The 25032-nt window shown below is 38.6% G+C and overlaps 1 protein-coding gene and 1 pseudogene across 1 annotated transcript in view; both read right to left on the bottom strand.

Annotated features, from left to right (window-relative positions):
- The window catches only part of Smg6 (SMG6, nonsense mediated mRNA decay factor), a 284260-nt gene that overhangs the window by 102158 nt on the left and 157070 nt on the right, over positions 1–25032 (bottom strand). The gene's annotated exons all lie outside the window — the stretch shown is intronic.
- Positions 12228–13107, bottom strand: LOC101571874 (annotated as a pseudogene).

Raw genomic sequence — 25032 nt, 5'->3', positions numbered from 1 at the left:
TTTTTTTTCAAAGTTTTATTGATAAACAGCAATGGGACAGTTTCAAATCAAATCGGAAGTACAGTTTCAACAAATAATACACTGCATATATTCTTTATTTTTATTTTTTTGATAGGATATTTAAAGACTGAAATAAGTAGATCAAAATATCCTCACTCGTATTTCCATAGCTAGAAAATAATAAAATATAGCCTTTTAAACTAAAGGTTTGAAAAAATATCCTTTCTTCTTTGCATTTGCTTTTTTTTTTTTTTTTTTTTAAGGAACATTGTATCACGGTTTCGTAAAGAGGCAGAATATGTATGATTTGGGCCAGCCAAATAGCTCAGCAGATTAAAGTGCTTGCTTAGGCAGACATAGGGGCTGGGGTAGGGAAGGTGGGGCATGTTTAATCCCTGGGCCTGCCTTGCTGGCCTCATCCCCGGGATGTGCTGAGATGGCAATTGAGACTGGGAGTGATGGCATGAACCTGTAATCCCACTGCTTGGGAGGCTGTAAACAGGCAGATCACTATGAGTACAATCTACATAGTGAGACCCTGTACTAAATATATATATATGATTTACAAAGTAGGCTTACAATGGAATCAGAGCAGGAGAAGGCAGAATGGCCACCTGTGTGCTGGAGAGTTGGAGGATCCAGCTGCAAGTCAAAGGCCTGCAGTACATTGCAGAATCTGGTGTGAGTCCATGTTGGAAAGCTTGAAGGGTTTGTATTAGCAGGTTGAAGTAACTCAAGTTGAACATCCAAAGGTGAGAAAAAATGACTGGGTTTCTTCTTTTCTTTGCATTTTATTGAGGTATAACTGAGATATACTACAACTGTACATTGAAAGTGTAGAATTCATCAGTTTTTTTTGTTTTTGTGGGTATCAGGAATTGAACTCAGGACTTCACACTTGTCAGGCAGGTGCTGTGCGCCTAAGCTAAATCTCTGGCCCCAATTTATCAGTTTTGACTTACATAAAACTGAGACATGAACCTATCACCTCCAAAGATTTTCTTTATCTATCCCTCCTCTATTTCTATCTCTAAGCAACTACTAATATACTGACTTACTTTATGTCATTATAGATTAGTTTGAATTTTCTTTTTCTTTTTTTTTTTTTTTGTGGAACCGGGGATTGAACTCAGGCCCTTGCGCTTGCCAGGGAAGCACTTATTCCACTGAGCCATCTCCCCGGCCCTAGTTTGAATTTTCTAAAATTTTGTATTAAATGGATGCACACAATACTCTTTTTGCCTGATTTCTTCCACTCAAAATAATGATTTCTAATTTCTCTATCAATAGCACATTCCTTTTGATTGCTGAGTAGTACCCCATTATGAATACATTAGATCTTGTATATCCATTCATCTATTGGTGAACAAAGCCCCTAAATTTTTCATTATTAAAAATAAAGCTGCCTAGGGCCTGGCCCTAGCTCAGGTCTTTAAGTGGCTGCTTCCACTAAGCTGTCAGCCTCAGGTTGCTGGAGTTAGAACCTCACACCTCTACAAGTCTTTGTTCAGACATCTTTTTTTTTTTTTTTTTTTTTTTTCTTTTTTGCGGAACCAGGGATTGAACTCAGGCCCTTGCGCTTGCCAGGGAAGCGCTTATCCCACTGAGCCATCTCCCTGGCTCCCAGACATCTATTTTTGTTTTTTGTGTTACCCATACTTTAAAAGAGAGTTTTTCTGGGAATAACAATTATTTTCTCTTAGCTTATTGAATATGGGCTGATTTCCATAGAACTTTATCCATGAGAATTCCTTATGTATTTTTTGTTTTTCAGTTCAGGTTGGCCTTGAGCTCATTTTGTTGCCCAGGATGGTCTCAAACTCACAACAATCCTCCTGCTTCATCTTCCTGAGTGCTGGGTTTATAGGCATGCATCACCATGCCTAACTTTCATTTAGTTCTTAAGATCTGTAGAATTTTTTTTCCTCATTCCAGTTTAGGATACACTGTATTATAAATAGCATGTTAGCTGAATCAATCAAAAAGATTATTTAGTATATCTAGTCTTACCATTCTAGTAAAAATGCAGAAAGACTTCATTAAACTTTTAAGTCTTAAACTTCTTGTGTAAAATTAAAAGAAATACAGTTTTATTTTTCTTTGAAAATTATTTTTTATTGATTGAAAAAAAATACAATCTGGGCAAACGCTTGTAACTCTAGCTATTTGGGAGAGTAGGGCAATATAATCAAGTTCAGGCCCAGCCCAAGTAACTTAGGGAATACCTACTTAAAAATAAAAAAGGTGGGGTTACAGAGATATCTCAGTGGCATAAGAGCCTGCCTTATAAGCACCAGGTCCTGAGTTCAATCCCTGGTACAAGAAAGCAAGTAAGCAAGAGAGAGAGGCTGGATAAGTATCTCAGTGGTGTAGTGCTTGCCTAGAATGTACAAGGCTCTGGACTCAATCTCCAATACTAATAAACCAAAACAGGAAAAAACAAACTAATCCCATCCCCAAAGCAAAACACTTTTCCTTATTAATACATGTAGATATTAACATCTTTTTTGAGATGAAAAAAGATAGAGGTTAAGGTTGTAATTTTGGATTCTAATATACCTAGATATAAATTTCAATTCTGCTACTTAATAAAAGTGTAACTTTAGGCAAGTCACCCTGTTAAGCTTTAGGTTCCTCATTCTATAACTGTAGATAATAATACAACATCTTTTCAGGGTTACTGTGAATAATCTGGGGTGGGAGATACAGCTCGGTGGTAGACTATATGCTTAGCTTGTGTGAGGCCCTGGGTTTAATTCCCAGCGACATTTAAAAAAAGGAAATATAGGAAAAAAGGAAATGATCCATGCCTGATGCTTAGCACACTAGCTGGTAGATGGTCAGTACATAACTTCATAGTTGTAATTATCAAAAATGGGGGGGGGGGCTGCTGGTTAGCTCAGTTGTTTAAGCACCTGCTTATTATGCAAATGCAGTCAGGTGCAGGATACCGAGGTTCGATCCCCAGACCTGCCCTTAAGGCGGCCTGAGCCAGCCAAAAAAAGGAAAAAAGTAATTATCATCATCAACATCATCACTATCATCAAATACATCTAAGTTCAGAGGCTTCTCATCTCTGCTTCCAGAAACAAACCTTTAGAAAAATTCAGAGGTTCAGAGTAAAAGAAATTAAGAGATCTTCAGAAATTCCAAAAATCATCATCTCGTACCACATCCAGAAAAGCTACAGAACTCAAAAGCAAAGGATGTAACTGTTTCCTTCTTTGAGGGCGCTACCAGTTTACTTAATAGCATCTTTGGTTCTCTGAACAACAATGAACCATAAATATTGTGGTAACTTGGGTAGCACGGCTGCATCAAGAGCACTACGCTTACTATATATATAAAAAAGAAATTAAGCCTCTAAGAGATGAAGTCTGGCTGAAATCTTTCTACTTTTCTCCAAACTTTTCCAAAGAAAAAATGCAAATAGTCCAACAGCCACATAGAGAAAAATTCATTCCTGATTATCCATTCTAAATTCAAGAAGGCAACTGTGCAGTGACTGAAATAGTTGAGGAGGGCACCATTCACCATGAAGTTCGGACCAGTATATACTGTAACTTTCTACAACTGTACCCGAGGCAAATTATGCTCATCCTACATTTAAGTATATTTCATATGCTTTAGTCATTGAGAGGTTACTCTTTCCCCAAGTACCTCTCTTTCCTGAAGCAAAGAAATAGCACAAGAAACAGTCTGGAAGATACGATTAAATGAAACAAAATAATGAATGTGGAAGCTCACAATCCCAAATGGACAGCAGTAATGCACAAATGTAATTAGTTAAAACCTGGTGAGGTATGCGAAAAGCATAAATGCCAATGGTTGGTACATAATAGTAAATATTGGTTAGATTACATAATACACGTTCTTTTTTGTGAGCAATGGAATTGGTGCATCTGTAAACCTACACAAAGCTGCCCAGACTTTGTGATGAGAAAGCCATGTCAAGGACTTGACCCCTGCCTGAGATCAGAGTCAACAGTTCCACATGCTACGTGATGAAGAGGTATGAATAAGCAGATCACCTGTGCTCTCTGTTCCCCTTATCTACTAAAGAAACTTGTACTAAAAGACTGTAAATTTGTCTCATGGTTTGATTTGATGGAAGAATTTCGGCAACAGAGGACTTAATGGCTTAAGATGATAATATCTATATTGTACTTTCATAAAGTATTTACAAGATACTTTTACAGCCCTGACCTCCTTTTATTCCTACAAACAGCTTTTTAAATGGGGTAGGGCAGTTATAGGTTTCTTTGTCTTATTGAAAAAAATACAGGAGCCCATAGAGGTTATATGAATTGCCTAAGACCACACAAGTCACCTACTGCAGAGTGAGAATCAGAGTTCAGAGGGTTAGGCCTCTCTCTCTCTCTCCCTCCCTCCCTCCCTCCTTTCTTCCCTCCCTCCTTCATCTTCGTCTTCTCTTCTTCTTCTTCTTTTTTTTTTTTTTTTAATTCTACCCTGGCTCTGCCTCCAAGGGAAAAAGTTAATGTTCTGGCATCCAAAGGTCTACCAATTGAGAAAGCTGAAATTATCTTTAAAAAATGTGTACAACATGAACTTGTCTAGCATTTACAAGGTCCTGGATTTAATTCCCAGCATTACACCTCTCTCTCTCTCTCTCTCTCTCTCTCTCTCTCTCTCTCTCTCTCTCTCAAATCACTAATACTCAAGTCATTAGAGAAAAGCAAAGTCAAAACCACAATGAGAAAATCAAAACCACTTCACACTCCTAAGGAAGGCTCAAACAAAACAAAAATACAAATAAAACCCCAGGAAATAGCCATGAGGTTGTGAAAATTTGGAGAAATTGGAATTCCCTCCCAACCAAACTTTTTGAAACAAGGTCTTGCTATGCAGTTCAGGGGGGCTTTGAGCTCACTTTGCAGCCCAGTCTGGTCTTGGAACTTGCAATGGTCTTCCTGCCTCAGCCTCCCAAGCTCTAGGATTACAGGCATGCACCACCAAACCTCATGAAATTGGAACTCTTGTATAAAGTTAGTGAGAATGTAAAATGTTACAGCTATTGTGAAAATGGTATGACAACTTTTCAAAAATCTAAACACAGACTTATTATATGAGTTCTTTACTTTTGGGCATGCACCCATAAGAACCCAAAGCAGATACCTTTCAAGAAGTATTGTATACACCTATGCTCACTGTAGCATTACTCACAACAGCCAAAAGGTAGCTTACATCTTAAAAAATGAATACACCCTGAAGACATTACACTAAGTGAAATAAACCAGTCACTTAAGGACAAATACTACAGGACTGCACTTATATAAAGTTCTAAGAGTATCAAATCCATAGAGACAGAAAAGAGAATGGTGGTTGCCAAGGATTGATGGGTAGAGGAAATGGGACTATTATTTAATGGGTACAAAGCTTCAGCTAGGGATGATGAAAAAAGTTCTGGAGATGAATAGTGGTAATGATTGCACACCAGTATGAATGTACTTAACGGTACAGAAACATACAGTTTAAAAATGTATAAAATGGTAAATTCAGTGGCATGTTTTCAACAGAATAAAAAATAAATGAACATTTTTTTAATTTTTAATTTTGTGATATTGGGTATTGAACTCAGGGCCTTGTGCACATTAGGCAAGTACTCTACCACTAAGCCACATCCCCAGCCTGAACATATTTTAAAGAATAGGACTAATTAGAGGAAACCTTCCCTTAGAAAGCTCTTCTCCCTCTTAAACCATTTGGTTCAGACTTTTTGCAACTTCTGATTAACAAGACAAGGAAGAACAGATAAAAAGCTATCAGTGAACCAAGAACTTCCCTGTGACTCTGGCACTTTTGGAGCAAAAAGTAACCTGAGCAGGCTTGTACATACTCCTGGACATTGTGATCTGATTCTTAAGGCTGAAGACTATCAGTTCTGTCTGCATGATAACTCAGACTGAAAGGGAGAAACAACAAAGGACTCTCTCAGTTGTTAGTTAATGGGTCTGATACTTCAGTAAAGAAAACTGACTCTTTCTAGGCCAGTAAAGCTAAAACTTTCCTCATATCAAAATGTAAGTCAGGGCTGGGGAGATGGCTCAGTAGAATAAGCGCTTCCCTGGCAAGTGCAAGGGCCTGAGTTCAATCCCCGGTTCCACAAAAAAAAAAAAAAAAAAAGAAAAGAAAAGAAAAGAAAAGAAAAACAAAATGTAAGTCAGTACTAAAGCACCAACACTAACATTTAAGCTCTATGTCCACAAAACTTTAATTGTCCTATAGGAAGGATCCTGTTCATGTTCTGTAATCCTGACAGGCAGAACTGCCTGTTCCTCTCTCAGAGCTAGAAAAGATAAAGGTTGAGTTAAAAGAACATCTTTTTGGCATTCATAGTCAAGGGTCTAATATCCATGTGTTAGATACTATTAATATTTTTTTTAAACATTTATTTATTGTGTGTGTGTGTGTGTGGCCAGCTCAGCCCACCAGGGGGCGGGGCTGGCTGGCATGTGGTGCTGGGGGATCAAACCACAGTCTCTGTGCTTTGCCAAGCTTGTTCCAAGTAGGTGCTTCAGACCACTGAGCCATCTCGCCAGCCCACTATTAATATTCTTTATTCTGTTCATCACTATCTCCAAAAAGTAGAGCTATATTCCCACCCAGTCAGGGGTAGTCAATCTGTTAAATGCTTATGTTCTTTTGGCCTTTATTGATGAGATTCAACTCTGATGGCCATTTTAAGATGGTCTTTATGTTGTTCCCAAGGCAAAGATAAATCATGGCTGGGGCGGTGGTGCACATTTATAATTCTAGCATTTGGGAGGCTGAGGCAGGAGGATTATTACAAATTCCAGGCCAGCCTGGTCTATAATAAGATGAACTCAAGGCCAGCTTGCACTGCATAGGGAGACCCTGTCTCAAGGAAGAAAAAAAAAAAGATAAATCATGAAAGATTTTTGTCTATATGTCTAATATAAACTTTTTTAAAAATCACAAATAAGCTGGGCATAGTGGTGCATGCCTATAATTCCAGAACATGGGACGCTCAGGCAGGAGAATTGCCATATATTCAAAACTATCATGGGCTACATAATGTTCAAAACCAGTTTTTTTTTCCCCCAAAACCAGTTTGAACACAGTAAGACCCTGTCTCAAACAAACAAACAAACCCCCACAAATGAACATCAGTCTAATTAGGATACTTAATAATTATCTACTATGGCTGCTAAATACTCTTTCCCCAGCTCTCAAGTCCAGAATTTACTTGAATATGAAGAAAGATGTTTTTTATTATCTGTAACCCAACAGTGATACTTCCTTCTACCTCTATCTGTACATCTGTTTCCTACAGAGTGTTGCTGCCTCAAGTGAGAGGTGTGAGGATTCTGTAGATGCTGGAGAACAAGATGCAACAAAAATGCTTCACACCTGGCTCCCAAATTACAGGAACGCTGGACTGAAGCCAACATAAGCTGGCACAGCACCAGCTGAAATGGACATCAATTAAGGAGCCTGTCATCTTTCAAGATACAGGGTCTTTTTACACTTCTCAATCTGTACTGCTCCACAAACCAGTCATGGCACCCCTGGTAGGGTTTTCCAGATGGGATCATTTCTCTTGGATTCCACATTTCCAGATTTATTACAGTACTTGTTTTTAACCCCTATTATTCCATAGCAGTTTTATCTTCAACTGATTTGTCCTTAGTAAAAAAAGAGAAAACTGTACCTCCCTGAGTAGAAAAAGAAAAGTTTTAAGTCAGCATAAAGGCTGTTTCTTTGCTTACAAAAAGGCATTCAAATAACTGAGATTAGTGAAGAGTCAGAAATTCTTCTCTATACACATCACTGCTACTCGTGTTGGAAGCCAGAGAACCTTTACTAGACCCCATTATCCTGGTGAAACAGACAGACCTCAGTACTAAACCAGACCTTCTCTGCCCTTCAGATATAGGGTTAGTGATTCATGTCATGTCCAAAAAGAAAAAGAAATAGCTCATAACTAGTCAGTGGCAAGAACTGTTTAAGGGTGAAAAAAAAAATCTTAGTAAGAATTAGCAATTAAAAAGTAACAAGGGCAGGCCAAACAGTTTAGTTGATCAAAGTGCCTGCAAGCAGGGGTTTCCATCCCTGGGCCTGCCAGCCTAGTCCCGGTCCCCGCCCCAGGGCATGCTGACATGGGAATTGAGACTGGGTGTGGTGGCGCACTCCTTAATCCCAGCACTTGGGAGGCTGTAAACAGCACACTCACTAGGAGTCTGATCTAGTAGTGAAACCCTGAACATCCTGTAGACCCTTCCCTAAAAATACAGAAGAAAAAAAAAAGTTACTTTTTTTCCCCTCGTTTTTTTGCTTTGCTTTTTTTTTTTTAACGATGTCAAAATTTATTCTTGAATGCAGACACACATAATGTAAAAAATACATGAATTATGATTCTCAGAATTTTAAAACCAGAACATATAAACAAAATTGAAGAAGAGGTAAAGAAGACTGTTAACTTAGGGTACATTTAAAATCTGATTCACATGGCCAGCAAGATAGTTCAGCAGACTAAGCGCCTGCTTAGGCAAGAGCAGAAACTGGGATTCAGTCCCTGGCATCAGATGCCGCACCTGCCCCACCCCTGGCCGGCCAATGAGACTGGGCATGGTGGCGTACTCCTGTAATCCCAGAGTGAGGGTGGCTGAAAACAGAAGGATCACTACAAGTCCAAGCTGCATAGTGAAATCCTGTACCAAATACATTTTTAAAACTCTGATTTACAGTCATTCAAAGATATTGGTTTGGTTGACTTTTTTTTTTCTTTTCAAAGTTTTATTGATAAACATATAGCAATGAGACAGTTTTGCCTTGCCTTTTGTCCAATAAGGCATAGGATATATTTTCTCTCATCCACCTAAGTGGACTACTCTGTGTGTGGCAAGAATTACATGCAACATGAAAAAGTCCCATAAATAAATATCTCATTCACATTTGAAGTATGTTCTGAGAACTGGATTCCATCACTTCAGGGGGCTGAAGATTCTACCATTCTCATGGCAGAACCCTGTGTGGCAAAGCCCTCAAATAGTTCTGCTGATGCTTGTTTGGAAAAAGAGTCCAGCTGGAGATGAAAGTAGTCCTTCCAAGTAGGCAACACCTTGGAGGTTATCAGTCTAGGATTTAAGAATGCCTGCTTATCAAAAGTGACTTTACTCTGGGACATATTATGAGCAAGAAGCTGGAAGATGGCATGTCTATTCTGCTGGAGTTTGTCAGAGCTGGAGAGGCTTCAAATGGTATAGAGTGGTTGCAGGAAGTGAAAAGCCCAGGTGAAAGGGCCCAGAATCTGTATCATAGGTGGGATAGAAGGGAAAGAACTGAATAAAGCTTCAAACATCTGTCTGTACAACTCAGTCATGGCTCACCCTTTCCCTCTTCTTTTAATTAAACAGTTTCAAAAGGGGTGTACCTCACATCTTTCTGCTAAGGTCTCACTTTCCTTGCTTTTCTCTACCAAGAGAGCCTAAAACCTCTCGCTTTCAAGCATTTAATCAGTCAAATCTCAGTCTCTGAAGTGAAAGACAAGGCACAGAATGAGAGAAAATATTTGAAACATAATTTTATATGTATGCATATGTGCACACACACGTATGGGTATGAATGATTTAGATCTATAATATACTCAGACTTCTCAAGACTCACTAAGAAAACAAATAGGGAAGGATGTGAACAAACACTTTACCGAAGAAGATATATAGGTGGATAATAAAAACATGAAATGGGCAGCCATCGAGATAGCTCAGCAGACTAAAATGCCTGCTTAGGGACCATGGTTCAATCTCTGGCACCACATGCCCCCAGGGCAGGCTGAGCCAGTCAGAGTCTGAGCGTGGTGGCTCATGCCTGTAATCCCAGTGCTGGGGAGGCTGAAAGTGGGAGGATCACTATGAGTCCTAGCTGTGCAGTGAGACCTTGTAACAACCAAATACATTAAAAAAGAAAAAAATGAAATGATATTCAACATTATTAGGTATTAAGAGATACTCAAATTAAGATTACAATGAGAAATCTATTAAAATGACTCAAAACAAACTTGACAGTATCAAGCTCTGATAAGGATACAAAACAACTGGAAATCTCACACACTGATTGTTAGAATGTAAAACAGTAACTCTGTAAAACAGCTTGACAGTTTAACAAAGTTAAACATTGACTTACCCAAGAATCATCCATTCCATTCCCTAGATATTTATCCAAACTAAATGAAAATTAAGTTTACAAAAAACCTAAAAACAAATATTTACAGTAGTTCTATCCATGATTATCAAAAACTGCAAAACAACTTAAATGTTCATTCACTGGTAAATGGCTAAACTGTGGAGTATCTATAGCATGAAATACTCTGCAATAACAAAAAATAAAAGCCACACATAGATTAGTCTCAAATGTATTACACTATGTGAAAGAAACCACCTCAAAAAGTTCTATATTATGTATGATTTTGTTTAATGATTGTTATGGCTTAAAATGTTCCCCCAAAGACTCATGCATCAAAGGCTTAAACATCAAGCAGCAATATTTACAGATAGGTCCTACAGGGGTAATTGGGCCTTGAGGTTCCTAACTCCATCAGTGGGTTAATTCCTTAATGAGTTCACAGGTGAACAGACTGGGGCTAGGAGATGAGGCTTAGGTGGAGGAAGTACCCTTTGAAGGGTACATCTTGTCTTTAGCTTCTTTATCTCTCTCATATGTTCTCTCTTGCTGCTGCCTGCCCACCATGATTTGAGCTACTCTGCTCTACCATATGCTTCCTGCCACGTTGTTGCTTTACCTCAGGTCCAAAATCAGCAAAGCCAAGTGACCATAGACCAAAATTTCTGAAACTAAGAACCAAATTAAACCTTTCTTCTTCTAAGTTGTTGTTCTCGGGTATTTCATTACAATAACAGTTGACTAACACAGTGACATCCTACAAGGCAAAATTATAGAGGCAAAAAATAGGTAAGTTGCCAGGAACTAGAGGTAGGGAGAAGGGTTGATACTAAAAGTGTGAGATGGGGCTGGCGAGATGGCTCAGTGGTCTAAAGCACCTACTTGGAACGAGCTTGGGAAAGCACAGGGACCGCGGTTCAATCCCCCAGCACCACATGCCAGCCAGCCCCGCCCCCTGGTGGGCTTAGCTGGCCACACACACACACACACCCACACACACACACTAAATAAATAAATGTTTAAAAAAAAATAAAGGTGTGAGAGATTCTAGAGGGGGAGGTTGATAAAAGTGTTCTATATTTTAATTGTGGTGATGACAACATGATTATGTGTTTGTCAAAACTGTGAGCCAGCTGGACCTGGTGGCATACCATATGAGGGTGAAACAGGAGGTATGTGCTCATTCTTAGCAACTTAGCAAGATCCTGTCTCAAATTTGAAAAAACTAAAAAGGGCTGGGGTGACTCAGTGGTACAATAACTGCCCACCACATGCAAAATCCAAAGTTTAGTTCCCACTACTGAAAACAAAACAAAATCTGTAAGTCAACTAATTTCAATCTTACAGAGTACCTGGGGGACAAAGTGAACTGAGCAACACTCTGCATTCTGTGAATGAGAATACATGGGATACACACAGCTAGGTGACAGGATTGAGAGACAGAGCTCACTTTTATCCTGAAATCAGAGGCAACACTAAAACAGACTCAGCTTTCTGCTGGAATAAAAGAAACTTTATGCTCAAACTTTTCATTTTTCATTTTTTTAAAATATGAAATTTCAGTTTTACTCTTATTCTTACATTAGTGGGAGCTGACATCTGTAACTTACAGGTAAGCATATACTTCTGTTTTCTACCTCCTAGATGAACAAAAATATATACAATGTATTGTTTTCCTTAGGTAAGACTTGCTTTTTATATTTCAATGAGAATAACATGTAACCCTTACATAAACAAAATGACCAGGATACTAATGAAACCATCTTTGGAGGAAGTACTTAGTATGAAGCTTGTTTAAATAAATCCTCCATGGGCTGGAGAGATGGCTCAGTGGTCTAAAGCACCTACTTGGAACAAGCTTGGCAAAGCACAGGGACTGCGGTTCGATCCCCCAGCACCACATGCCAGCCAGCCCCGCCCCCTGGTGGGCTGAGCTGGCCACACACATACACACACTAAATAAAAATGTAATAAATAAATAATTTAAAATAAATAAATAAATCCTCCAGCACGAAATGGAGAATTCTCTGCCTTTAGTTTGAAGGCTTTGTAGCTATCTGTCAAATTTCTATGTGTAGCTCACCAACATTCCCTTATTGGAAATAACAGTATTTCTGAATCATAGTTTTCAAAAGGACTTTAAAGTCTTAAAATTCTGAATCTCCTTTGGCTTGCTTCTCTCTTGAGTCCACCCAAGCTCTGTTAATGGTTCGCTTCATATCATCATCTCCATCTTCATAAATCTTCTTTAAAACATTCATTAGTCCCTCACTAGGCTCTGTCTCGGCATCATAGGATGGCTTTTCTTTTTCTTTGCACTCCTTCTCAACCTGAGTTAAGTATTCCCACTGAGTGTTCTCTGTTTTCTTTCTACACAAGATAAGAACTGCATCAGTATTGACTTTTTTTCAACTGCCTTCCACTAAGATGGGTTTCAAGAAAGTGTTCATAATCACAGAATAATTCTTCCCATTTAGATTCTTTACCAAAAGATTAAATGACCTCTCAGTGAAATGCACCTGTACATTCTCAGCAGGAACCTGATGAACTCAAGTTAAGGTAGTGTAGATTTTCACAAACTTATCTGACTGAGTACATCCATAATTACTGATCTTCATTGTGTATCTTGTTGTGATGGGAGCAACCACAGAGGCTGGTTTTTCGTTGTCAAGAAGTTCTGGTTTCTTCTGTGGTTTCTGTTGCATCTTATTCTTTTTTTGATGTTGTTGCTGGAACCGGGGATTGAACTCAGGCCCTTGAGCTTGCCAGGGAAGAGCTTATTCCATTGAACCATCTCTCCAGCCCCTGCATCTTATTCTTTATTTCTGTTTCAACCTTGGATTTTTCAGGTGTCAGGGCCTCACGTATTCTCTTCCCAGTAGCCTTTTCCAGCAATGCCTTTACCTCTTCTAGATCATTCTGCAACTTCCCCAAAGCCAAAGCCATGGTCGGGCGGGGCTGGACTTAAGGCCCAAGCTGCAGGGAAGCATGCAGTCAGGAACTACCTTACTCCCCGTGGGCATGGAACTCAGCAGCACTAGACTCGGCCAGCTGCTGTGCAAGCGCCCGCCCGACCTAAGTGAGACTGTGGGCTGCCCTCAAACTTTTCATTGTTACAGAGAAAACAACCTTTTTCATACAGATAAAAAGACACAACGTCTCAGCCTCCTTATTCCTCCTCCTCCCCTTTCATTTCCTGTTTCATTTGCGCAGAAATCTGTTTCTACCAACAGCAAAGTGTATGCAAGTTTAAATTACAGAGAAAATTCGAGGTATAGGCTAACTGAAGGCCTCTTGACTTTACTGTGTTAATGTGCACAGAACTTAATACAAATAAATCCTCAAACACATTTTAATAATAAGCAAACATCTGCCAACCTCCAATTACACAGGCCAAGAAATTTGTCATGTTTTCAGTGAGTGAAGTAAAAAAAAAATCTTTATAATAATAAAATTTATTTTAATATCATTATCCAACAATGAAATGATAGAAATGTACACTTCCAAAGTTTGAAAGAAAAAATATACTCCTAAGAAGATCACATGAATATGGAAGCAAGTAGGTCATATGGATAAAGATAGGTGTTAAAGGAGTACATAGAGCACAGTGAAAGCATTTAGTTTGAAAAAGAACATATTTTCACTTCCATCTTAGTGGCTAATCTTCACACCACTGCTTCACAGCACAGTCCTTCTAGTACTTCTTGGATTCTTCAAGAACAGGGAGAAAATACTTGGAAATTAGTTTCACACTAAGCTCCCACCTTCGAAACTATAAGCATGCAAGCATATGCACACATACAAATGCAGAGAAAGGGCTTTTTCATTTAAATGGAGGAAGCCGCCACGTCTACCTCTATAAGCAGAAGTATTAATCATCCACCGTCTGGTTTTAATCCACACACTCCTGATCCTGCATCTGAATGTATTGTTATCAGGGGAAGGAGCATTTCTGCTCAATCTTATTCATCAGCCAAAAACCTGAAAATGTGAAAACCACATTGGTGAAGTACTTTCTTAGGGACCTAGAAAATTGTGAGCTGAGCTGCTGCTTTTTTATTGTTTTCTTTCTTTCTTTTTTAAAATGATGAACAAATGTGAGTTTCAGGGGGACTGGTGGGGAAAAACAAGAAACAGATCAAGTTACAGGTCTTTTCATATCTTGGAGTGACACTATCCTCAGGGAAATTAGCATGTAATGTTCTGAATTTCCCAAAGGGGATCCAGGTACACAACCTGATTGACATCAGCCTGTCAGATGCGGGCTTGGGCACCCAGGTGTGTCCCTTACAAGCAAATGAAATGGCAAGCCCAAACAGCAAGTTTTGCTTCATTTCCATTCTTTTGGAGATGCTTTGCTAGCAGTAAATGCAAGGTCTGAAAACGCAAAAAGCGTCTGTATGAGTCTTAAGTATGCTTCTCACACTGTCTGCTTGAGACCTTTCCTACTTCTCAGTCTTTCCCTGAAAAGGTTCCTAAAGCCCATATGTATGCTTGTGTACCTTCACAGCCATTAGTCACCACCCTTGTGGCCTCACTCCAAACTATGCATGGGGCCACCCATGACACAAAAACTCTGGCAAGATTAGGGGATAGCAAGAGCAGAAGAAACCACAATACGCCTGAGACTCCCAGGAGAACAATGACTAGTGCTGGTAGAGAACAGACTGACAGACAGAGCAGACAGACCCTAAGCAGGCCTTGCTCTGTTTTTGATGCAACACAAATGTTTTCCATTAGAAGTTCTCTGCTTCACAAACACTCATACATACAGCTATGAAATCCACATACTTCTGCTTTTCTGGCACTCTAACCCAGCTACCTCTCCTATTCCTCTGGAATACAGAAAAGAGAAGGATGAACAGATTTCAATACCCCCAGCACAAAGGTAAATGGAAGAGAATTAGAATTAGAAGCATGCTTATGAAATACATGAATGTGTCTGAGCAGGCAAAAGAGAAGAGAAAACAAGGATATTGTTTTTGCCAAAGTCAGTCCTGTCTAGCTCTGGACCCTACTGGTTGGCGCCTATGCTTTCAGCCTTGGCTTCACTGTCTAGCATACTCTGCAGCTGATCTTCATCAGAAGGTGTTGGTCACCATTAAAAGCAAAAACAGGCAAAAATCTCAAAAACACTCACTACAAAATATGCAAAATTCCAGTACTGAGAGATCAGGGAATGCAGACTGATTATTAACTCATAGTTCAACATTCAGATGAAGCTGATTATTGTGCTTGTGTGATGAAGTACAACTAGAAACTCCAAAACTATTAATTGCTTACCTTCATACCACTAGCCACACCTTCCTTGCATTGCTTCTAATCAAAATCACAGAGGTGGGAGCCAGGGGTGGTGGCTTGTGCCTGTGAGCCCCGCACTAGGGAGGCTTAGGCAGGAGGATCACAAGGAGTTCCAGACCAACCTGGGTTACAAAGTAAGTTCAAGACCACCTGCACTACAAAGTGAAACCCTGTCTCAAAACAAAAACAAATAAACCCAAAGTCACAGAGGTAGGGCAAGATGGGTGTTTTACTAATTCCTTGAAGTGAAAAGAAAAAATTAGAAACCACAAATAAATAAGAATTCAAGAAAAAAAATTAAAACGAATATTAAAAAGGGAAAAAGTAAAAATTGAAATAGCACATAAGAAATAAAAACAAAATTCTCTATTCAGGCAGGCTCTGGAGTTCCCTAATTGCACAAGAGCAAAGGATACACCCCCATTGTGTATGCTTTGTTAAACAATTGCTCAACCTACACTCATTGTGCAATTCCAATCTTCTAAAGATTTTTGCTGGACATATGCAAACCAAAACATTTTTCTTTGTGCTTTGGAAGTAAGAACAGTTTCATTTTTCTCTTCTTCTTTTTGGTAAGGTTGTATACATACCCATCAAATTGCTAGATAAACAGTCATTACAAATGAGGTTTTACATTATTTCTTTTCATTATTTGAATTTACTGGTTGCTAACAAATAGTTGAATATACTCTCAGGTAGCCAAAGATTCATTTTTACTGTCACTGACAAGAATGATACCACAAAAATTATTTATAAAAACATAAAATCCTGGCTGGCCAGATAGCTCAGCAGATTAAAGTGCTTGCTTAGGCAGACGCAGGAGCCAGGGGTTCAATCCCCAGTGTGTGTCATGCCGGCTCTGCCCCTGGGGGGTGTTGAGACAGTGATTAAGATTGGGCGTGGTGGGAAAAAAAAAAGATTGGGCGTGGTGGCATGCACCTGTAATCCCAGTGCTTGGGAGGCTGAAAACAGGAGAATCACTACAAGTCCCGACCTGTATAGTGAGACCCTGTATTAAATACATAAAATAAATAAATAAATAAATAAATAACAAACATAAAATCCTCAAAAGTCTTTGCTTTAAAATGGTGATGATTTCAGAATATGTAGAGCAGTTTAAAATGGCCGTCCTTACTTTATTGGGAAAATCTGAATGGAAGCCTGGTACACTTTGCTAACACAAACTTTCTTTTTAGGGCAATAAATTAAGCAAACAGCAAGAGCAAAACCAGGCTATGTACAAGGATAAAAGAACCATGCCAAAACCCTCCAAGATGTCAAACAGGAAAACAAACTAATTTGTCTCTATAAAAGTATTAAATTGTACATTGAAAAACTACAAACAAGATTAGAAAAACAAGCTATTAGCCAGAATAGTTCCAATACATAAAATAAAATGAAAATGTAAAAAGAACTTCTACCTATCAATAATAAATGACTCAACATAAAAACAATGAAAGCCTTAAATATAAAAGAAAGACCTATAGAGAGCACATAGAAAGATCCTTTATTCTACTAGTAAACAAAAGGCAATTAAAGGGAAATACACAATTTTTTACTCAGTATAGCAGAAATTTAAAATACTGATAATAATGTACAGTACTGGGAGAATACAACAGACATACATTATTAGTGAGAATATAAATTTGTATCATCACTTTGCAGGGTGATTTGGGAGTATTTGCCAAAATAGTTGGCAAAAGTTACCCGTGACAAAGAAATTTCACTTGTCAGCTCTTCTATACAGAAACAGTCCCATAACATACACACACACACACATACACACACACAAATATGTATATTATCATCTAGTCTTTTGTTTTTGGGGTAATTTCCCAACTATAACATAGAAAACTTAATCCTATGGTCCTGCTGAGTTAAGGAGGCAGAGAGAAGAATTGAGAGATGGTTATTGTGGCTAGAATCTGTGAATAAGAGAAAGGATAAGAAGTTATACAAAGAAAGGGCACAGAATGCAGATGTCTTCAGTAAATACACTGGTGATAGCTGGACTGTACACGTGAGCCAGTATCACCAAAAGCTTTCTAGAGTACAGATGGTGTTGACAGCACAACACAGCTATTATAGGTTCAACAGAGCTGGGGAAAGAGCCCTGCTTGGGAAGGAAGGAGCTGGAGGTCCAACATGACCAAAGTGAAAAGATTTTTATCATAATTAACTCTATAAACAACTAGCTGAGACTGCAGAGAGGCTGTATTTTAGTGAGTAAGGGCCACACCCAAAAGTGAGACTCAATCTAAGCCTATATTAATAGACTGTAAGACCAAGTCTAAAACAAAAAGCCCTACAGAGAAAAGGCTTGAAGACATCCTGGGTTTCTACTTATCTTCATTAATAACATGTAAAAAAATTCAGTCTACAGAAGTTTATAGTGTTCAGGCAGTATTTTAACAATTACCTAAAATTAAATTTAAAAAACCAAAAACCTAAACAAAACAAAGCAAAGAACTCCAACACTGTCCATAAGAAGACCAAAAGTTTCTATGATCTAAAGTACATAAGGCCAACTGTTTTTATACAAAAATTACTAGACACAAACAAAAAAAGTGCCATCCCCTTTGATAAAAATGTGAGACGGCCCACATTTTAAATTAGACAGCCAGCAAAGACCTTAAAGCAGCTACTATAAATATGTCCAAAATACTCATGGAAAAGACATTTGAAGAATTAAAGGAAAACATGGCCTTTTTTAAAATTTTTTTTTTTTTTTATTTTCTGGTGGTGCTGGGAGCAGGGGTCTAACGTGGTAGGAAAGTGTGCTACCCCTGACTTACATCCAGCCCAAAATACAGCCCTAAATAATGAAAAAATAGGAAGTATCAGCTGAGAAATAAAAATTTTAAGAAAATAGAAACTCATAAGCTGGAAAACAAAATGAAATAAAAACATCACTAGATAAGTTTAAGAACATAAAAGTGTCTGCAGATGTGGCTCAGAGGCAGAGTACTTTCCTTGCAAGCATGTGGTCCAGGATTCAATCCCTAGTGCAGCAAAAGAAAAAGAAGAGAATAGAGAGGGGCAGTGAATGTAAAGAGAGACCAATGGAAATTCAAAAGTCTGAGAAGAGGAGGAGGGGTGGGAGAAGAAGGAGAAGAAGAAAGCTGAAGAAAAACGAGGAGGAGGAGGAAGAAGAAAGCTGAAGAAAACAAGGAGGAGGAGAAGGAAAAGGAGGAGGAGGAGAGGGAGATCGAGGAGGAGGAGGAAGTCAAGGAGGGGAAGAAGAAGGCTGAAGAAAAATAAGAGCCTTGTCTAGGAATGTTAGTGTTTGCCTATAATTCAAGCATTTGGGAGGATGAGATAGGACAATCACCTTGAGTCTGTGGCCAGCCTGAAATACATAGTGAGATCTCATCTCCAAAAAAGGAAAAAAAAAAAAAAAAGGGAGAGAGACATTAACAAAATCTAACATTTACATGGAATCTCAAAAAGAGAAGACAAATATTTAGAGCAGAAAAAAATGAATAATACCTGAAAATCATACCAAATTTGGTTAAAAAAAAATCAATTCACAGATCCAAGAGGCTCAGTGAACACTAAGATAAATAAAAAAGAACACAGACTCCAATCAAATTTCTAAAAGGAAATGTTTAAAAGATTCAGGGTAGGGCCAGGGATACAGCTCAGTAACACAAATGCCTGCCTGGCAAGCACAAAATGCTGAGTTTGATTTCGGGTACAAAAAGATTCAAAGCAGCTGGGATATTGCTCAAAGGTGCCCGTCTGTCAAGCACAAGGTCCTGAGTTCAATTCCCAATACAGAAAGAAAAAAAAAAAAAAATTCAAAGCAGTCCAAATAAGGGCCAGTCAAATAGCCCAGTGAATTCTGGGGGTTTGATTCCTGGGTGCGCTGAGACTGGGTGTGGTAGCACACACCTGTAATCCCAGCTCTTGGGAGGCTATAAATAGGCAGATCACTACAAGTCTGATCTAGTAGTGAGACCCTGAACACCTTGTAGACCCTTCCCTAAAAAAAAAAAAAAAAAAAAAAAAAGTCCAAATAAACCACAAAACATTACAAAGAAGGCCACATGAGTAACTGCTAACTTGTACAGCAAAACAGTGAAAGCTAGATATAATAAAACCACATTTCTGAAAGTATGTTGAAAAAAAACCTTTTCAATCCATAATTCCATACTCAATCCATAATTCTATACTTCCTCCAACACAAAAATCCCTTATAAATATTGGATGAAAAAAGCCAAAGATGGGGGGAAAAAAAGACATTTTTAGATAAACAAAAGCTATAAGGATTTGTTACCAGCCAGTCTAACATTCATTTATTCATTTGTTTAATTTAATTTAATTTTTTTTTTTTTTGGTGGAACCGGGCACTGAACTCAGGGCCTTGCCCTTGCCAGGCAAACACATATTCTACTGAGCCATCTCCCCGCCCCCAAATCTAACATTTAGAAAAGAATGAAGAGCACTAATAAAGAAGTGGAATAACACATGAAGTTTATTTTTTTTTCCTGTTCACATTTCACTTAAAACACAGAAACACCATTTGCAGCAAAGTGTATAAAATGAAGACTAAAAGAGAAGACAAGAGCAGAAAACAAAGGATGAATGGGGAAATGGAATCACAGCTGTGTAAAGTAATTGCATTTGTGCAGTATGAAGCAGGAAGCATAAGGTATGATGTGTACAGAGATATAATATTGACTGTAAATATATTCTGCGAAGTTGAGGATGCTAATTATTAGCCCAGTTAAAAAATAATAGTTAACATTCTGTTAATAAATAGAATGATTTGTTCTGATGGTGTTTGTAAATAGGATCTCAAGTCCGCATCTTGTACGCAATTAACCACTAAGAAGAATGTATGCAGTGTGTTAATTATTGAAACTGTCCTACCGATTTGATTTGAAACTGTCTCATTGCTATTTGTTTATCAATAAAATTATGGCAAAAACAGACATAAAAAAAATAAAATACCCAATTGTAAAATTAAAAAAAAAAAAAAAAGTTAAGAAGACAAAAGCAGAAGTAAAATATAACACTAAAAGCACTAGGGAAAAATCTCCATGACCTTGGGATTAAGGCAAAGATTTCTTAGACAAAAAGTCTATAATCACAATTGAAAAACTTAAAAACTTGAATTTTGTGACAACAGAATTTTTTCTATTCAAAACTATGCAAACAGACATACCAGCTGTAAGGTGTAAGAAATATTCACAGAATATATTAGACAAGTACTTGTGCTCAGACTATATAAAGAACTTCTATAGCTCAATTTAAAAAATACCAGTGCTCAAAAAAGGCCAATAGATTTGATCAGTTCCTAAATACAAATACAGAAAGTTTCTAATTTACAACTTTTGACATTTTGATGGTATGAAAGCAATGTACACTCAGTACAAAGGATACCTCAAAATTCTCATCCTTTCTTCAGACTAATTCAAAAAAACCCACCAATATTCTTCAGTTTATTGTGCTGCTAAGTTATGATGTTCAGTATCTTAAATATACTGAGATTTTCAATTTGTAATGTGTTCATTGGGCCATAACTCCATTGTATGTCATTTGTATAAGAATAGTGAATAAACGCATTAAAAATATTAATTAGGAAAATGCCAATTAAAACTCAAGTGAGACAGCACTTCGCAACTAAAAACATGGTTAAAATTATAAAGTGCAGAAATACACATTGGCAAGGATTTGAAACAAATGGAACTTCATACATAGCTGATATAATGATAAAAATTATATTTTATAATTTTTAAATTTTTACTTAAGCCAGGTATGGGGGCATATACGTCCTGGGAGGCTGAAGCAGGAATATCACAAGTTCTAGATCAAATTGGGCAACTTAAAGAGGTATTATCTCAAAGTGGAGGAAAAAAAAACCAGAAAGAAAAGAAAAGGCTGGGAGACCATCACAGTGTTTGCCTAGCATGTGTAAGGCCTGGGGTGAATTAGTAATGCGCACACACACAATTACTTTATATTTTGACAAAGACAGTATCTGTCTACAGTGGTACCAGAAAACAAACCTAGGAATGCTCAACTACTGAGCTACATCCCCAACCCCCAACTTTTTAAAAGAAAATTTGACACAAATCTTGCTAAATTGCTCAAGATAGCCTTGAATATATAATCCTCCTGCCTCTGCCTGCCTAGTAGCTAAGACTATAAACTGGCATGTGTCACCATGCCCAGCGTAGTGGTTGATACATTGTTTTCTTTTAATGTAATTGTGATTTTTTCCCATTTTAAAACTTATTTTAACTAATTTATTTTTTACGGTACAAGGGATTGAACTCAGGATCTTGAGCTTGCCAAGCAAGCACTTATTCCACTGAGCTATCTTCCCCAGTCCCTGATTGATACACTGTGTTAACTAGAGAAGTTGAAAGCTTGGCTGGATGGGTTCAGCCATTCCTTGCTCTAGGGCATAGAGGCCTCTCCCTAGATTGGGGAAGGCCTGCCCTAGAATGACTCGGCACAAAAAGGATATATAAAGGAACTAAAAAATGATGGTCGGTGTCACTTCCTCAGAGAGCTCTGGTCTTTGTAGTCAGCTTGAAATGAAGGGAGAGAGGTTTACAAGAAGCTGTAGCTGTGTCTCCTCCTTTTGTTTCTGCTGCCATGAACTGTTGCCCTTTGCAATGTGCTACTCTGCCTTTGAGCCAGTTGAGTATAGACTAAAGTATAGAATAAAATCTCCACTAATTGTGAGCTAAATAAACCTTTCCTTTCTTAATTCTGGGTGTTGGATATTTTGTCCCAGCAATGAGTAGAAAGTAACTGAGAAAGAATTTGGTACCCAGAGTAGGGTTGGTGTTGTGACTATATCTGACTATGTCCTTCAAGAGCCTTTGGGAATGGCTTACGGGAAGAGATAGGGAAGGTTTGGAGATGCTGCCTATAAGCAAAGAGCTGGAAGGCCCTTGGCTGTTTTGTATGGGAGATTCTGGTCAGAGCTCAGAAGACCAGAATGCTGATAGAAATCCTGCCTGTAAAGATCAGGCTGGGGAGGTTTCTGCTGGAATGAAGGATTACATTGGTTGTTGGACTCCAGATGATTTGTGTTATGGCTTGGCAGAAAGTTTGTCTGCACTTTGCTCGTGTCCAGAGACTTTGCCTGAAACTAAGATTAAGTGCAGTAGACTGGTTAATCTGACAAAGAAAATTTCAAAGCAGTCAAATGTTGAAGCAGGTGGCATGGCTATTGTTGGGGGCTTTATTTATTTATTTATTTATTTATTTTATTTATTTATTTTTTTTGGTGGAACCGGGGATTGAACTCAGACCCTTGCGCTTGCCAGGGAAGCACTTATTCCACTGAGCCATCTCTCCGGCCCCTGATGGGGGCTTTTAGTCAGATTTATGTTGAAAATCAGGAGCAAAAAAATCAGCAGGATGATTTAAAATGTTGTAAGTTTGGCCAAAAAGCGCCAGGAAGGCTGTAGACTGCAAAGATAGAGCTGAGATCTCCACTGGTCAGGAGAAACAGGAGACTAAAAATGATGTCCTGAGGGCATCACAAGAGGCCACAGGTCTTCACCCTTTGCAGCCTCAGAACTGCAAGGGTTAAGGGACTCTGCTTTGAGGACAAAAAGCAGCAGAGCCCCAAGTTCCATAACAGAGGTGGCAACCACATCAAGTTCCAAGAATGGCAGTGGCATGGAGAATTTGTTCCTTGGAATCTGGGTCAGAGTACTCAAAGATCCAGGCACTCCACCCCTACAGCCAGAAGAGAAGAAAGCCTGGTTACTGCTGCAGCTGGTAGCAGACCTTGGCATCATCCATGTGGCATTGGTTGTAGGCACATGCAGAATATCGGAGTTTTGAGGTTAAGAAGGCTTCCACCTAGATTTTAGAAGGCCTTGAAGGCCAAGCAATGTACCCCTGAGAGGGCAGTGCATAAAGCTGTGAGTGAGAAGTCTATTCAGTAGAAACCCTAAAAGTTTAGAACAGCTAAAACCACGGCTTATCTGAAGAAAGGTACAAGGAGGGAACAAAGTCAGCCCTAGAGAAAAGCATAAGAACTACAACCAACAGAAGTGCCATACAAGTGGAGCCACATGAAGCTCACAATTTGCCACAGACTGCCTCAAATGTTAAACGTGGAACTACAGGACTTAATGTTTACCCTGTGGAATTTGGGACTTGCTTTGGTCTAAATGCTTTGCATCCTGCTGTGTGTACCTTTTAAACTGGTAATGTTTATCTTGTGCTTTTAAATGTTAAAAGTGTTTTAACTTTTCATTTGTACAGAGGATCACAGCTAAGAGTTTGCCTTAGATCTTAGAGAAAACTTGGGACTTGGACTTTTCAGCATGGCTGAAACTGTTAGGACTCTGGCAACTCCTGCAGATAGACTAAGTTCCTTTTGCATAAAGAGATGTGTATGAGTCTTTGGGGGACCAGGGACAAAATATTATGGTCCTCATACAATATAACGTTAACAGATTTAAGTGATTTCTTTTTCTTTTTCTTTTTTTTAACGTATTTTTAGTACAGGGTCTACAGAGTCTCACTACACAGATCAGACTCGCAGTGATCCTACTGTTTTTTAGTCTCCAAAGAGCTGGGATTACAGGAGCACGCCACCACACCCAGTCTCAGTTGCTGTCTCAGTACACTTCAGAGGTGGGGTGGCACGGCATGCTGGGGATCAAACCTGGTCCCCATGCCTGCTTTAATCTGCTGAATCATCTGGCCGGCCCAATAGTGATTCTTAATGATAGTTAAACCTGTGTTATAATGTTAAAGTTGGTAAAATGTTAATAAGCATGTCTTTATATCTGGAGACTAATTTTTAAAAAATATGTCTAGTTGCTAAGTTGACAAGGATAGTAGTGGTTGATATATTGTGTCAATTTGAGAAGTTGAAGCTTGGCTGGATGGGTTCATGAAGGTCCCTCCCTAGTATGGAAGCCCCTCCTTAGAACATGGAACTCCCACCCTATAGTGACTCAACACAAAAAGGATATATAAAGGGACAAAAAATTGATGGTTGGTGCCACTTCCTCAGAAGAGCTCTGGTCTTTGCAGTCAGCTTGAAAGGAAGGGAGAGAGGCTTACAAGAAGCTGCAGCTGCATCTCCTCCCTTTGTTTTGCTGTTTTCTGCCACCATGAATTGCTGTCCTCTGCAATGTGCTACTCTGCCTTTGAGCCAGCTGAGTATAAACTATAAAGTATAGACTAACACATCCACTAATAGTGAGCTAAATAAATCTTTCCTAAGTTTGGGTGTCAGGTATTTTGTCTCAGCAACCATTAAAAGGTAACAGATATCCAGTGAAGATATCTTGATATAGATATAGACTTCACGATTCATTACCATAGATCCCATCTATCACAGAATATTATTTACCAATAAAAGGGAATGAACTATAAAAAAGAAAGAAAAGTCAAGCAATGGCATAAATGAATCTTAAATACATTATGCTAAGCAAAAGGACAAAGACAAAAGTATAATACAATATTTCACTTGTACTGAAATTTCTAATTTTAATCTATAGTGAAAATAATTAGGGCCGGGGAGATGGTTCAGTGGAATAAGTGCTTCCCTGGCAAGCGCAAGGACCTGAATTCAATCCC

The sequence above is a fragment of the Octodon degus genome, unplaced genomic scaffold, assembly GCF_000260255.1.
Source record: "Octodon degus isolate 3935 unplaced genomic scaffold, OctDeg1.0 scaffold00072, whole genome shotgun sequence".
NCBI classification, from domain to species: Eukaryota; Metazoa; Chordata; class Mammalia; order Rodentia; family Octodontidae; genus Octodon; species Octodon degus.
This window is presented reverse-complemented; position numbering and strand designations above follow the sequence as displayed.